General features: G+C 43.5%; 1 protein-coding gene across 3 annotated transcripts in view; it reads right to left on the reverse strand.

Annotated features, from left to right (window-relative positions):
- The window catches only part of MATN2 (matrilin 2), a 64121-nt gene extending 56696 nt beyond the window's left edge, over positions 1-7425 (reverse strand). For 2 of the 3 annotated variants that reach the window (XM_056484095.1, XM_056484094.1), the window contains exon 1: positions 7322-7401. The gene's annotated coding sequence lies outside the window, so the exon portion shown is untranslated. Of the gene's footprint in view, positions 1-7321 lie in introns of all 3 variants that reach the window. The other variant, XM_056484096.1, reaches the window with a different exon arrangement.
- Between the last annotated feature and the right edge of the window lie 7274 nt (positions 7426-14699).

Raw genomic sequence — 14699 nt, forward strand, 5'->3', positions numbered from 1 at the left:
TAGCACTGGTGTTTTAGAAAATCTGAAGCTGTGCTCTCAGGACTAAAGAGAATAGAGAAACACCCTCCTTGCAAGGCTTTTGCAGGAACCAGGCATGAACAGAAAGCTCAAGAGGGCTTTCTGGCTCTTTCAGCCATTTGAGCTGTACCTGATGGCATGTTTAAGAACCAAGGACAATGTGGCAGAGCCTTCACAACACATTGTTAAATGACCCGGTAACAGTATGATGCCAAAGGAAATGGCAATAAAGCAATGTCTCAGGACAGTTCCACCCCAAAATAAACCCTCCTACATTCTGACACTTAACATATTTTATACCTTTGTAGCAATTTTTGATATTTGGTCATAGTTACAAATTCACTATGCTCACAGCTGTCCATAAGCAACTCTAGAAAAGTGCTCATTGTGATTTGAAGTCTTTGAATTCTGTGAGGAAAATGTTTACGTAGCATACAAATATATGATTAGTTGACTATATAAACTGAGTTGTCTCCATAACCATTCATTGAATTCTGAAATATTTTAAAGCAGTATATTTTCAATTTGGTGTAATTTTTACCAATCCCTTTGAAAAGTAAGGTTGGGGTACTAAAGAAACAGAGCCACTGAATAACATATTGTTCAATAGTACTTACTTTGGATTCATAAACCCTAGATCCTCTGATCTCAGTATCTCTACTAGTCTGATAATCAGAAAATAAATCTACTTAGAGATCCACCAAAAAGGATCCAACTCTTGCTAAAATAAAATCTACTATGAACACACTCCTACCCTCATGAACAGTATTTTAAAATACAGTTTCAAACAAAAGCTATACTTAACAGCAAACAGCTTTAGTTGCCTCATCTTAAAAACAATAATAAAAACAAAGAACCCATATAATCTAAAATAAAAGTGTAAGCAAAATTGTGTCCATTTTCAGTGAGAAGGAAAAAAACCAAAAAAAGACCCAAATCCAAATTCCCAAAGCCAAAGACTGTATATGAGATAATACACAGTGATCTGAGCCTGCTGTCACCCCTTCATTCACACTGAAAGCTTCTGTGCTGCTTTCTTGAGGTGATGCCAGCCTGGACTTGCGTGCTTTGCTCTAGTTCCAGGTACATATTTGTGTCTGTGCTTTGCTCTAGTTCCAGGTACATATTTGTGTCCACTGCTGCTTGCATTTTTACTCGACCAGTCTGTACTGTGGTTGTATGGCTGCTCCACATACAGTCCTCCCATGGTTCTCTGTGTATCTTCTGCATCTTTTGCAAGGTCTCCTGTCTACACTCTAAAAGTTGGATGGTGTTTACTGTAGCACATTGGGTATTTAACATTTTCCTGGCAGGCTAAGCCCTTCTGCCACAGCCGTCTGTATCTTCCCACTGTTGATTAACCCCTGCTCTACCAGCTGAGAACACATTCCCAAAGTACCAAGCTTACAAAGTCATATTTTTGTGGCTGCCTGAAGAGTGTATTTCAGGCACTTTGATTCCAGCTGTCAGCACTATACCATTGGGAACCAACTCCCCTAGGCTGACACAAGACAAAGTCACTGCAAGACATCCTGAACAGCTAAAAAACCCCCAAAAAACAGTCAAAACCAAACAAACAAAACAGCAAGAGGAGGTTTGGCAGTCCATGGGGCTCTACCAGGTTGAGCACCAGATTTCACCAGCTTCCACTGCTCCACTCCTCTACCCACAGTGAGAGGAAGAAGAGTAGGGTTTTCACAGCAGCCTTGGAGCAAAGTGAGTGCTGTGCTGAACATGTAAAGAAGCAACTAACAGAGAAGAGACAACTGCTGGACAACAGAGGTACAATCTGGTGAGGGCTGCTGGCAATATCTGCAGCTGTCTAGAAGTTTGGTATAAAAAGAGGAGATTCTCCTAGAAGATGTCAAGAAAACAGACAGGTTCTCTGTTCTTTTAAAGCTCCCCTCTTTCCCTAACTGGCTGCTAGTCAAGATCTGAATATTGCAATGGTGTGTTCCCATCAGTTTTACCTGTGCTAGCTTAGCCATATACCCATGCATCAGAGTAATTTTTCTGATACACTGTTACGGACTGTCATGAACCATAGTGTAGGAATACTAAAAAATAAAATTGAGATTTCATCTTTAAAATATATCAGAACTACCTATTTCCTTTACTGGACAGCACTGAAACAATACAAGCCTGTTTGTATGTTTTCAAATATATTTCCATGGAAGTCTCCTTGTAAGAGATTGACGGCTGTTTTGGGCAGAGATACCATTGAATATCCAGTGTCAGTGGTGATAAATCAGTGACCTTCTCCACTGCCTGATGCAGGTTATTAATATTTGTCCTCTTCACCGTGGTAACTCTTAAATAATATCAAAGGACAAGAAATGCTCTGTGGCTTATGCCAAAGTCAGTGTCCTTCCATCTCTTACCAGGAAAATTTATTTTACAGAGAAACAGAAAACCTCTCCACTGGCCTGAAAGATCACCTTTTTTCCACTCAAGTACCTTAAAATGTACCTGTCTTTCCTGAGCAGATCATACTGAAAAACAAATTGGAAAACAAGGGTAGTAATATGTTTCAGCTCATACCTTCTGCTCCTCTGTATGGTCCCCTTCTTTCCTTGTCTTGTAGTCCAAGGTTCCTTCCAAGGCTAAATCAGAAACATAAACTCCAGAAATCTCTACCTCTCTACCTTCTCCAGCTACCACCAAAACTGGCACAATGCATAGAAGGGGAAATTCTCAGTAGTTACATGGAATATCAACACCTGCAAATAGTATCCCCTCTCTTGAACCCTATATCATTTCTCATCATAGATGGGAGGGAAAGAGAAGACAAAAAAGCACCAGAGGCAACAGTTATTTTAGCACTACAGAGGTTGCCTTTGGGTTTTCTTGTTTCATAGTTAAAAGAGCCATTTACTCTCATCAAGCTTCCGACCTAACTTCAGTGTTTTTAAGTTATAAAGAACATAAGTGCATAGAAGACAACCATTCTGGAGTTCTTACAGCATTCCTTTTTATCTCTGCATTTTTAAGAAAACAGGAAACTGATCAAATCAAAAACTTTCAATAAAGGTAAATGAATTGCAAGCAATCTATGTGAGTCAGTAACATCAGAGTCTGTTTCCCCAATTTAGCAAACACAGTGAGTTACTTGGAAAAAGAAATGAGGTCTTATTACACGAAAGCCACAAAATACCTCTTTCTCAATCCCACCATCTCAGAAATTAAAAAAAAAAAAAAAAAAAAAAAGACTTCAAGCACTGTAAAGCCCTTTTAACTATCAGTTACAATATATTCCAAAGTACTTCACTATCCACAAGCCAGCACATGCACTACTAGTTCACTATTCATTAAAATCGCTGTGTAGCACAGGCATCAGGACATAGAGTACTAGTAATTTCCTCCATCTTTCTGGACCAGTTGCTGACACAGGCATTTTCCAATTCTAAAAAAGAGCTATAGAGGCCCACAGAGTCCAACATAACGAAACATCTGTCCCTAGCCATGCAGGTGTTGTGTGGGGGCCGGTGGCCACAACTGGGAGGGTGATATGTAGCACATCAGCAAGAAGCACCCTCTTGCCTTCATCATTACAAAGGACACTGTTATCCTGTTCCACCAAGTGATGGACTGGATTTTCTGCAACTCCTTGCTGCACAAGGAAGGTTTCACTAGGCTTAGCAGCACAAGAAAGTACACACTTATTCAGATCATGACTATCAACTGTATTTCACCAATAGAGTTAAATCACCAAGAAGAAACAAGGTTGCAGGTGCTGTAAGTTTGTAAATTCCTCTCATGCTGCTCAACCCTGATGGCAAGCACTAGGTGCCCATGAACTTACCCTTAACTGTACCATGTACTGCAAAGCAGCAGAGCAGTACTCACTTGTCAAAACATTTTTAGCTTCTTTTAAGAGGCTACCTTGGACTATTCATGCTGTCACTAGAATGAGATAAATCTGGGAAACTCATTATCTGAAAGTTAATTAATAATTCTGGTGTATTCTGAGACAGCCAACTCAGTTACAAACAGCTTTCACAGTAGCACAGCAAACCACCACAATAACAAAAGAACTTTTGACTTGGCAACATCAGTCTAGTATCAATCTTAAATAATGTGTTCAGACAGTATGAACCTGAATCTGCAGTGGATTTAGGACCACAAGTTGTGTACTCCAGTTCGAGAAGACTAGGACCAATTCTTTGCATGGGTCCATGAAGCTTCATGGCCACAGTTGGTTTTGTGTCTGCAGTAGGGCACAGTCCTAGCACGTGATAGCAGTGTCTGCTCCAGACACATCTGCATAGTGGTGGGGACAGGGTGACAACCACAGACTCGCAAAGTCTTCCACCTTTGTCTCCTATGCTTCCATACAGTCCTCCTCAGCCAGCACATACAATTACTTGGCAACTAAAAGGATATTCCAGTGTTTTCTGTAGTGAGAGATGCCCCTGCCTTGCATAGGAATTGGGCTGCTGCTGAATCTCCACCAGTACCTATTTATTCCAGCTGCTGCTGCAAAATCCCACAGCGGAGTTGTAACTTGGACTAATAAAATTAAATGTGACAGTGGAGTAAATTAACTCAGATTTTGAAACAGTGCAGGAAAGACCCAAGATGCATTACAGAGCAGTTCCTAGAAGAGGAGGTAAATGGCATTTGGTCATCAGCCAAATACACCCACAAATCCAAACCCCCTGTTCATGGTACCCATGTGCAGAGCATAACTGAAGGTGCTACAGGATACAGGAGGGCAGCCACATTCTGGAAGCTGTCCAAAGAGTGCTGGGCATGGGGAAAAGACAACTTGCCTATCCAAGTACAGAGGCCAGATAAGCACACACATGAATTGATGAGTTCAGACAGCGAAACATACAGCATAACAGAAAGAGCAGAGATCAGCATTCAATTTTATTGTCAGGTGTAAATATTATCTACACAACAGATTGTTATTTAATGGGCTTAGAGTATATGTACTACATATATAATTTAATTTTCTACAGCTCTAATGAAATGAAGAAAACTAAGGGATCTGTTGCTTAATTTAAAGTCATTCATCTGAATGACATACAGACTTCCTGATAACACTGTTGTAAAATTAATAACTACTAAATCATATAATAATAGAATGATTTAGGTCAGAAAGGACCTCTGTAAGCCATCAGGTCCAAGGTGAAGTTGAGGAGCATTTCAGTAACTTCAGAAACTCACCACATAAAAGTTAATGGTGATGCTACAGAACAGTACACCCATACCATGGCTTACTCTGCATAGTTTCCAGTGGTCAGACAGCAAGCTCTAGCGAGGGAATTCTTATTTTATGACAACATCAGTCTCCATGCCATGATTTTCTTCAGTTGCCACTTGGACAATGGACCTTTTCATTATCTTGTTCTTTTGAGAAAGACTCGTTTGCACTTTTTGATACTGAATCTCATCTAGACATCAGAGTTTCCACAACATGCCCAGAAGAGTAGCATGGTAAAACTGAGAAAATGCACTTTTTCCATGGAGGGTAGGTATTTAAACGAAAGCATATATTATATGACATATGATACACATGTAGGCTGCTTAGTTTTGTCTCTAAAGTAGTCACAAACCATAACAGACTTTTAACTGCAAACAGAAACATTTGGGGAAAAAAGGGATAAAACAGTTCTGAAACTTATTTGCAAAGTCACACTGACCCCAGTACCAGCACCACTGAGGATTAAAACCACTCCATTCCAAATACTCTTTGCTCATAATGAAAATGTTAACAATGAGTACACTGCATAAAAAGAGCTTGTTGATGATACCCACAATATAATTAAATAGTGCTTACTGTTTTACCCTCCTATGGAGATGGTTTATAAGTAATGAGAGAGTATTTAGATCTGATTAGCCTTTCCCTAGTTTGCCTGGACTAAAACATCTTTTACTATCACAGCTGGGTCCCTGCTCATAAGCAGCAGAATGAGCATTCCCTTGCTCATGAGAAATCCCAGTGAAGTCAATGGAGACTTACGTAATTAGGTGTGAATATTGAGTGCAAGATTAAGGGTCTTAATCACAGCTTTGTGTAACTGAGTGCTGCACTTATATAAAATAAATCAAATTTAATTTGATGAATATCACAGTGATTATACAGTATATGAGGAAAAGTTTAGAAAATCTCGTGCTTAAAGCTGAGACATCTACATGAAAAGCATAATACTCAAAACTAATTTTGTAGAATTTGTAGAATTTAATGCAAAAGCCATATGTGCATTTTATTTAGCTCTTGATTTAAGAAGAATTTTTGATGGGATACGGTTTGGTAATTTCTTCTGAAGTAGTCAACTGTCTGACAGAAGTACAGCTGTAACACGTAACATATCACCTTTTCACACCTCAGTCATGATCATTCATACTTTGAATGATGGTCCCACAAGCCAACCCAAGCATTTAGGAAATATTACATAAATCAGCAGGTTGCATTCTTCTCTCAGTCAATATGCTACAGTTTAGCAGTGATAGAGGCCAGTTTGACATAGAAAGAACTGTCTTCTGAAACAGGAATACGTGGTCATTAAAGATGCCATGGTAATTTTTGCCAGATTAATGAGCACCATCTCAGGAGGGTTTCCAGGGTAAGTATATTACATTCAGCAAAGCATCCCTCACTCCTTCACCTCCAGCCAAGGCAGGAAGCCCGGGCAGCGCCAGCCCTGCAGGTCCCAGATGACGCCTGCAGCGCAGAGCTGCCTGTGGGCTGGTCCCTGGCACGGGGAGAAGCCGCAGCCTGGTAAAGACACCTGCAGGCTACTCTCCAACACCTTTCTAAGCAAACTTTGGTTCCGATGCTACACCGATCTTACAATACAGTGGCGGGGTTTCCTTACAGCAGATACACTGTTAAATGAGTTATTGCGGCATGCACGGGGAGGAGGATAAATGAAGAGTTTGCTCAAACCCACGCAGTCCGAAGGACAGGGAAGCCCTCCTGCGAGCTGCACCGTGAGCAGCAAACCGCCCCAGCGGGACCCAGCAAGCGAAGATCCAGCCCAGTCCCAGATGCCGCCGCGGCCCCTCGCCTCGGCCTCCCGCTCCCCGCGGGGCCCCCGCCGCCCGCGGGGCCCTCCCGGCCGCCCCCCACCCGGAGGGGCCCCCGGGGCAGGCCCGTCCCTCCGCCGAGCCGAGGCCCCGGGGCGGGGGTGGCGCCGGCAGTGCCGAGCCCCGCGGCGGCAGCGATGCCGAGCCCCGCCGGGCAGCGCGGGACGCGGCGGGGTGCGGTGTCCCCGGGCGGGGCGCCGCGGACCCGCCTGGCGGGCGGGAGAGGCGAAACGAGGCGGGGCAGGGCAGGCGGCAGAGCCGGGCTTACCTGAGGGGCTGGCGGGGCAGCTCCGCTCGGCGCGGGCAGCGGCGGCGGCCGGGAGCGAGCGCGGAGCCTCCTCCCCTCGGCGCGGCCCCGGACGGCGCTCCCCGCCCGCCCCCCGGGAGCAGCCGCCTCCCGTCAGCCCCGTCCCCGGCGGCAGGAGCCCGTTCGGCCCTGCCGAGGGGAGGGGAAGCGGGGTAGTCCCGCTATGGAGACACCGGGTGCCCAGCCCAGACCTCCAGGGTCGGCGCGGTGCCGCGGGAGGAGCCGCCGACAGCGTTCCTCTCTCCTCAGCTGCCTCTGCCGTCAGGGACTCGGTCCTGGCTCTTCACTCCTGCCCCCCTAAGGAGTACGACCTGCCGTCCCGCTCATTCCCGCCCGTCCCGTGTGAGGGACGCGGTCCCGCTGTTCTCCGCTGGCTATTCTCCCACCGCCTCCCGCCTGCCCCCTGTGAGGGACCCGGGCTGTTCTCCCGCTCCCTCCCGCCTGCTCCGTGTGAGGGACCCGGGCTGTTCTCCCGCCCGTCCCGTGTGAGGGACCCGGGCTGTTCTCCTGCCTGCCCCGTGTGAGGGACCCGGGCCGTTCTCCTGCCTGCCCCGTGTGAGGGACCCGGGCTGTTCTCCTGCCGCCTCCCGCCTGACGGGAGGAAAGAGAGGGAATGGACGGCTCTCTCGGGACACGGGCTGCCGGCCCCAGGCGTTCCCATCTGGTCCCGAGGGACGCGGGACCCGCTCCCTCCCCCCAGCCCCGCCAGGGAGAGGGGCTCCCGGCCGCGGTGGCCCCGGCCCGGCCCCGCCGCCCCGCGCACCTCGGCCCCGCTGCTGTTCCTCCCTGCCAGAGCTGTCCCTGCGCTGTGGGGCGCGGCGAGGGGAGCTCCCGCAGCCCCGGGAGCAGCGCCTGCCCCGGCCGAGCGGGCTCCCCGCAGGGGCCGTGGGTCCCTCTAGAGAAAAGCGGTGTGGTTTCTGTCTGGCTGCTCAGCGCATCCTTCCCGGCCAGCGCCGTTCTCCCCGGGCCGCAGCCTTCCAGGGAAGCCGACCAAGGGAAGCGTCTGGGAATGGAAATCCCATTCCCCGAGCGCAGGAGCCGCGGGCCAAGGCAAACAGTCCCTGGTGATTCATGCAGTGTCTGCCACCGCGGCGAACCGATGGGAGTCTCCGTCGGGGAAAACGCTGAGGGAAGCGCGAAAGAAGTTGGCCAAGTAGCGGGGACCGTCGTTTCTTAGCTGACACAGCAGCGGCGTGGTCAGTAGTCCAGGTGGAAAAACTAAGTGTGGGGTTTATATCAACACTTACGGTATTATGCATGAAGAAGGAAAAATAAAATTCCTGCTTTGTTCCCAAGAAATTGTAATGTCTGTTACCTGGCAAATCTCCCTCCAACCCCCCCCGCCCCCCACCCCCAAAAAAAAACCAAAAAAACCCCAACCAAACAAAAAAACCAACCAAACTAAACCAAAACAACCCCCCAAAAAAACTCCCCAAACCCCAACAACAACAGTGAAAGCCATTTAAATGGCAGAGGTGAGCCGGACTCACTGTCACTGTCCAAGAGGAAAGAAATAAATCACCAAGCCATGCCAATTGTAGTACACCAGGTGCCTGAGGAATCCCACAGAGGAGACTTGTACCGCTCCGAGTTGCTGGGAAAACGAGTAACTCTGACAATCAGCAGAGCTACTTTGTGTAACTTTTGTAAGGCACAATTAATTGTCTGTTATGTGAGTGTAGGAAATCTAATCTCTAAAAGGAAGCATATAGATAACAAGCAAATCTCAAACTGAAAGTAGTTGGATTCACCTTATCTTTAATTCTGAGCACTGGCTCCTGAACCCTTCCTGTAGCCAGAGAAAAGCGAAAAAATAAAAATGCGACTGAGTACTGATAGACAGTATTGCAAACCCAGCAGAGCCAAGTGCAGAACAATTCATCCATTCTGTTTCATCCTTGTTCTGTAGCATAGGATGAGGCCCAAGTCACAGTCCTAGTTAATGCTCTGCTGTCTTAAAATACAGAAACCATACTTCCATTTCACTGTGCTGTGGCTTGGGCATCAGCTGAGTTGCCAGGGGAAGACAAAAGTCAGGAGGAGAAAATGTTGGAGTGATAAGATCATGTGAGTGCCCAGAGTAACTCTGGTGGCTTTAGCTCCAGTTTATGCATGAGAACCCACCACTAGTGCTCTTCCCAGAGGCTGTGCATCCTGCTGCTGTTGGCTGGTTGAACACATGGAAGGTATCCCAGCAGAAGATGGAGGAAAGGATGATGGCGGGAAGTCAGCACAAACCATCTCTTTGTTTCGTATGAGACAGTATCGAAGATGGGGGACTTTCATTTGACTTTGACTTTGGTATGTATTTAATTATTTAATATCACACCAGAAGTACTGGGTAATCCCCACTTTTCAAAGTCTCAGTCTCTCTGCTGCTTTTCCTTTCTCAAATGATGAGCTTCTGTGCACCACTCCCATCGCGTGACTACTTTTTGATTTGCAAGAGCCTTTGTTCAGTCTGTCAGCATTTGAGACAATGGGTAGAGGAAGACTGGAAGATATAAACTAAGGAAAAGCTGGAGGCTTCTATCAAGCCATGCTTTGATATGCAAAGAATCAAAAATCTAGCAAAAAAAAAAAAAAAAATCAAGCAATTATTAAGCTTCTTGAAGATTGCTAACTAGATACCTGAGGCTTTGAGTCCTTCCATTCCTGTCTTCTCTTAATGCCTGGAAGTATTACTCTCAGTCTGGAAGAAGCTCCCAGTAACGTAGGCTGCTTCTCAGTTATCACAGGCAACCACTTAATATAAACATCACATTTCAGAAAGTAGGTTTCACATTATAAGCAGGTGCTTTAAGTAAAACAGCAGTGAATTGATTTTCCTCTTGCTGTTAGAGGATTGTTTCAGACCTTCATGGCAGTTGGACACTTCCAACTAATTTCCAGACTAAATGTATTTATGGCCATTTTGTATTTGTTTCAACAATTGTCTTTTGTATCAACATTGTCTTTTAACCTAAATAATTAATTTTGTTCTCCGAGGCTTGCCTAGCTAGGGCATTGAGTGAAGCAATAATTTTCTTTTTTAGCTTTCACTCTTGTTTCACTCAGCAAATTCTTGCTGTGTATGTGGCTCCTGAGAGGGTGAGTGGCAAAACTAAACATGGTATACACCATGCAAGCCTCTCCACATGATTTGTTTATTGAAAATACTTCTGATGTCGTCAAGGACTTCATTATCATTTTCAGTGGCCACAGCATCACTGACGGCTAATGGTCACCTTTGTGTTCAGTTTATATATGCAGCTGCACCAGTTTGCCGGTGGATTAATCCTCTCTAATACATGATCTTGAGGGTTTCTTCCAACCTTGATGATTCAGTAATTCTGTGATTTTGTACTATGGTATTTCATCTCTCTTATATTTTGTTTGTTTGTTTGTTTGTTTGTTTGTTTTTTAAATTTGTAACTAGCATTCCTAATGGTACTTATTGTAGATAACAAAGTAGATGATTGATTTTTTTATCTTTTGAAGCAAAAAGAGTTTATTTATCTTACTGTGAGTGAAACTTTTCCTTTGAGTTGGATGCAGTGGCAGTATTAGAAGTATCCTTTCACTACCCCACCAGATTTAATTTAGTTACAAACCATGTCAAGATTACTCTTCTGTAGCATCTCATACCTTTTTTTATTGCAGTTTTGCTTTTATGCATTTTTCTTTGAAATATCATCTTGCATTTGAATGAATTTTGCAGATATTTATGGGCAGGGAAAACTGATTTTTTTTTCCAATATTACCTGGTACACATTAAATTAAGCTATTCCATGACTACAATATCATATCTACTACTATCTAGTAATACTTCCAAGAAGCTTTTCATCCTTCATCTTTTCACTACAACTTCTTTTTCAAAGTTTTTTTTTCTCTTCAGTCTTTTAAAAAACAGTGATTGGTGCAGAGCCAAAATACTGGCAAATGCCACCACCACCACCCCCACCAGTGATTGTACTAAAAAAATCATGTTTTACAAGTTAAATTTCTTGACTTCAGGTAAAACAGAAGATTCATCATATGAGGCTATAACTTAGAGATGCTGGACACTATCCTTGGGGATTTTTTTTTGTCACTTTCTACCTAACTTTTTCCATAATACTGTCATTCAGTGCATTACTAGCAAAACTGGCAATAGAACACAGGAGGTTAGGGAGACAGATTTTGTCAAAATATCCCTTTTTTCTTTTTTTTTTAACAGGCTATGAAATGGATCAATATGGGGTTAAGTGTAAACATTATACACTTGGACATTTCTTAGGCACTCACATAACACAGTATTTTGACTAGGGAGCAATAATGCTGCAGCAGCAGCTTTGCACATATGAAACAGATTGCAAAACAGATGATAAATCTCAGCTGTATGTGAGCAAAGAATACTTATTAAGTGAGTATGTTTCAAGAGAAACTCTGCAAGGACAAATTTTTTACTCCATAGTGCTTTATCCACAACATTAAAGAAAACATATTCTATTTTGGCTACACCTTAAAGCTCTGAATAATACAAGCAGAATGTTTAAAAAACCTTGGAGTGGGATAGCAAAGAACTGAAAGAACTATTAGAAAACTGGAAAATATGCCATCCAGTTAAAAACTCAGGAAATGCAATATCTTTAACAACTCAGGTTTAGGAGGTGATTTAAGGACACCATGTAAGTAAGTATATAAAGGACAAAACTTCAATAAAAGGTGTCTTCAATGCAGCCAACAGGAATGTAATAGCACCTAATGACAGAAATCTGCAGATAGAAAGATCAGACTAGAAACAGGCTGGTTTATCTACATCTCCATCCTTCATACCTGATAACATTTTATAACATTTTGTAAGGATTTTTTTTCTCCTTTGCAATTTTTTTACTAATAAAGGACTGCTGTAGTAAGGCAATCCATAAATTAACACAGAAAATAACTATTTTGGGGTAATTCTTTATCCTTTTGTATATTGAAGACTCAAAAAAGATCTTGTATTTTAATTCCAAAAGGGATGCCTAGACAGCATATTCGATGGCTGCCCAACCTTCAGCTTGCTCAGTTTCACTGCTCCCCTGGTGCCTGCAGTTCTGCATTGCAGACCAGGTTTTCTCCAGCCTGTGGAGCTCGGCATGCAGCTCCTGCCTTGGCCCCAGGGGGCTCTGGTATGGAGAAAGACACCAGCTTGGACAAGGTTGAGCAGGCTGGTGCCCAGCTCCCGCACAAACTCCCTGCAGCTGTTTGGCCGCCTGAGCTCCCCTGTGTGCTCTTACATCACAACCAGCATAAACCGGCAGAAATCTACTCCTCACAAAACACAGGGGTGGCTCCTAGTGCCTTTTGCAGGACAGTCTGAGGTGCAGGTGAGGCTTGGCTGCTGCTGACTGCTGTTTGCACAGAGGCTTGGAGGATCTGCCCTGGAGGTGTGCCTGAGAGCAAGCACAGCGAGACCAGCACAAGGTCTCACAGAGAGTTGGACAGGCTGCCAACCCTCTTTGGCTCTCAAGGTCCTCTGCACAGCCCTGGCAGCAAAAACCAGACTCCTTGTCTTCTGAATGTTAGAACAGGATTGGCAACAAAGGCATTAACATTTACATTTCATCATGAACTTCATGAAGGACCATGTTACTGGGGAAATTTCCACAAACCTAGGTGTTGCAGGACCAAACCTTCAATAGTCAAGTATTTTTTAAGGTTATAATATTTTTTGAGAAACCACCTCAAACTCTGAACATATACTTAATTTGAAGATCGTGAGTAATCTCTTTTAAATCTGAATTCAGTGCAGGGTTTGGTGGCTCCTGTTACCTCCTCAAGATGGTTTATGAGTCAGACTCAACAGTGGCTCAGCATCACAGCTGTACCATAGCCAAAAGAAAAGGTGCTTCCAGAACACAAAATTTAATCAACACCAAAGCTTTTGTATATATGCATATATATGTACACATATATTTTGTATATTAATAATTATGTATATAATACATATATTATATATATTAATAAATTATCATAATTGCCTTTTAACAGAACATACTTAATCTGAGACATGCAGAGCCAGGCAGCATTCATCACTCATACTTTTTAACTTTTTCATTTAAATATGTACTTAGGAGTTTAAGTACCACAGTCCTGCTGATATGTGCTACAAGACTGTCTCTTTCATTTTTCAAGTAGTAATACCTTCACTAAAGAGGAAATCAGAGGAAATCTCAAGCCAGGAGCCAGAGCAATGAAAGATCAGGCAGGTATTTCTGCTGCAAATGTTGCCACAAAAGCCCCTAGGGATCTGATTGGACTGGCTACCCTTTGGCTGCTGTGCATCTGAAACATGACATTTTAAATGTTGATATAGTTTTCTTTTTTTATTCCTTGGTCTATATAATTCTGTATGAACACCATTAAGTCAAGAGTCATATTGCCAAAATTCTGCCAGAGTTGTAGTTCGGATGATATTTGGGTGCTTATTTGAGCACAACAGTGACATTATATAAGATTCATAAACAACCTTGTTATTTCATTTAAGATCCAGACACGTGAAAATTCAAAGACATTACTACATTTAGAATATTCTTCATTGTGCAAGGACTGATTTAGAGCTAGCAATTTGCATGCTTTCTGGATCATGTTGTAAGATCTAAGTTGAACTTCTTGTGTGTATGATGTCAGTTTTGTCCCAGAACTGAGTAAGTATCTTGGATTCTGAAGGAGAGTTGAATTTAAGCATGGCATGGCTTAAATTACCAGGGGAAATGCTGAAAATGCAGTTTTCCTAATCACATTTTCAAAGTTACAACAGAAGTAAAGCTTGTGAATATACTTGGCAGAGTAGCAATCCCAGGACAATTTTTCAGCTAGCTAAAATAGGTGAGTGCTGTCTGTGGATGAACTCAATATGTATTTTATCAACAGTATATAACTTCATTGAGTCCTGCCTCTGATGATATTGTATATCAAATTTTTTTCACAGTAAACATAATCCAGTCTGGATGGTAATCATAAGCTGCCACATAGTTCTGAAGAAAAGATGTAACCTATGTATAAGGCAAATGCTTGCTTTTCAGTTAATGTCTACAGGAGTTCTGATTTTCTTGTTCCAATACATTTTGAAGAGTCAAATGGAGTTTCCAAGAGAATTTCAGTTGGAAGAACTTAGTTAATTGTAATATGTGGGCCTCAACAATCAAAATTTTGCCTTCTGTCCATTTTTCTGAGCCCCTGTGGCTGACCTCAGCTGCTATCCATGGCACCCAGAAAGATGGAAATCTGCAGTGGTACAGAGACAGCAAGGCAAAGGGGCCTGAGCCTGGGTGTCCAGACATGCTCACCAGGGAATTACTTGCCTTTATAATTTACTTTAAGAATGTGAAATGAT

Source organism: Oenanthe melanoleuca, chromosome 2 (genome assembly GCF_029582105.1).
Source record: "Oenanthe melanoleuca isolate GR-GAL-2019-014 chromosome 2, OMel1.0, whole genome shotgun sequence".
NCBI lineage: Eukaryota > Metazoa > Chordata > Aves > Passeriformes > Muscicapidae > Oenanthe > Oenanthe melanoleuca.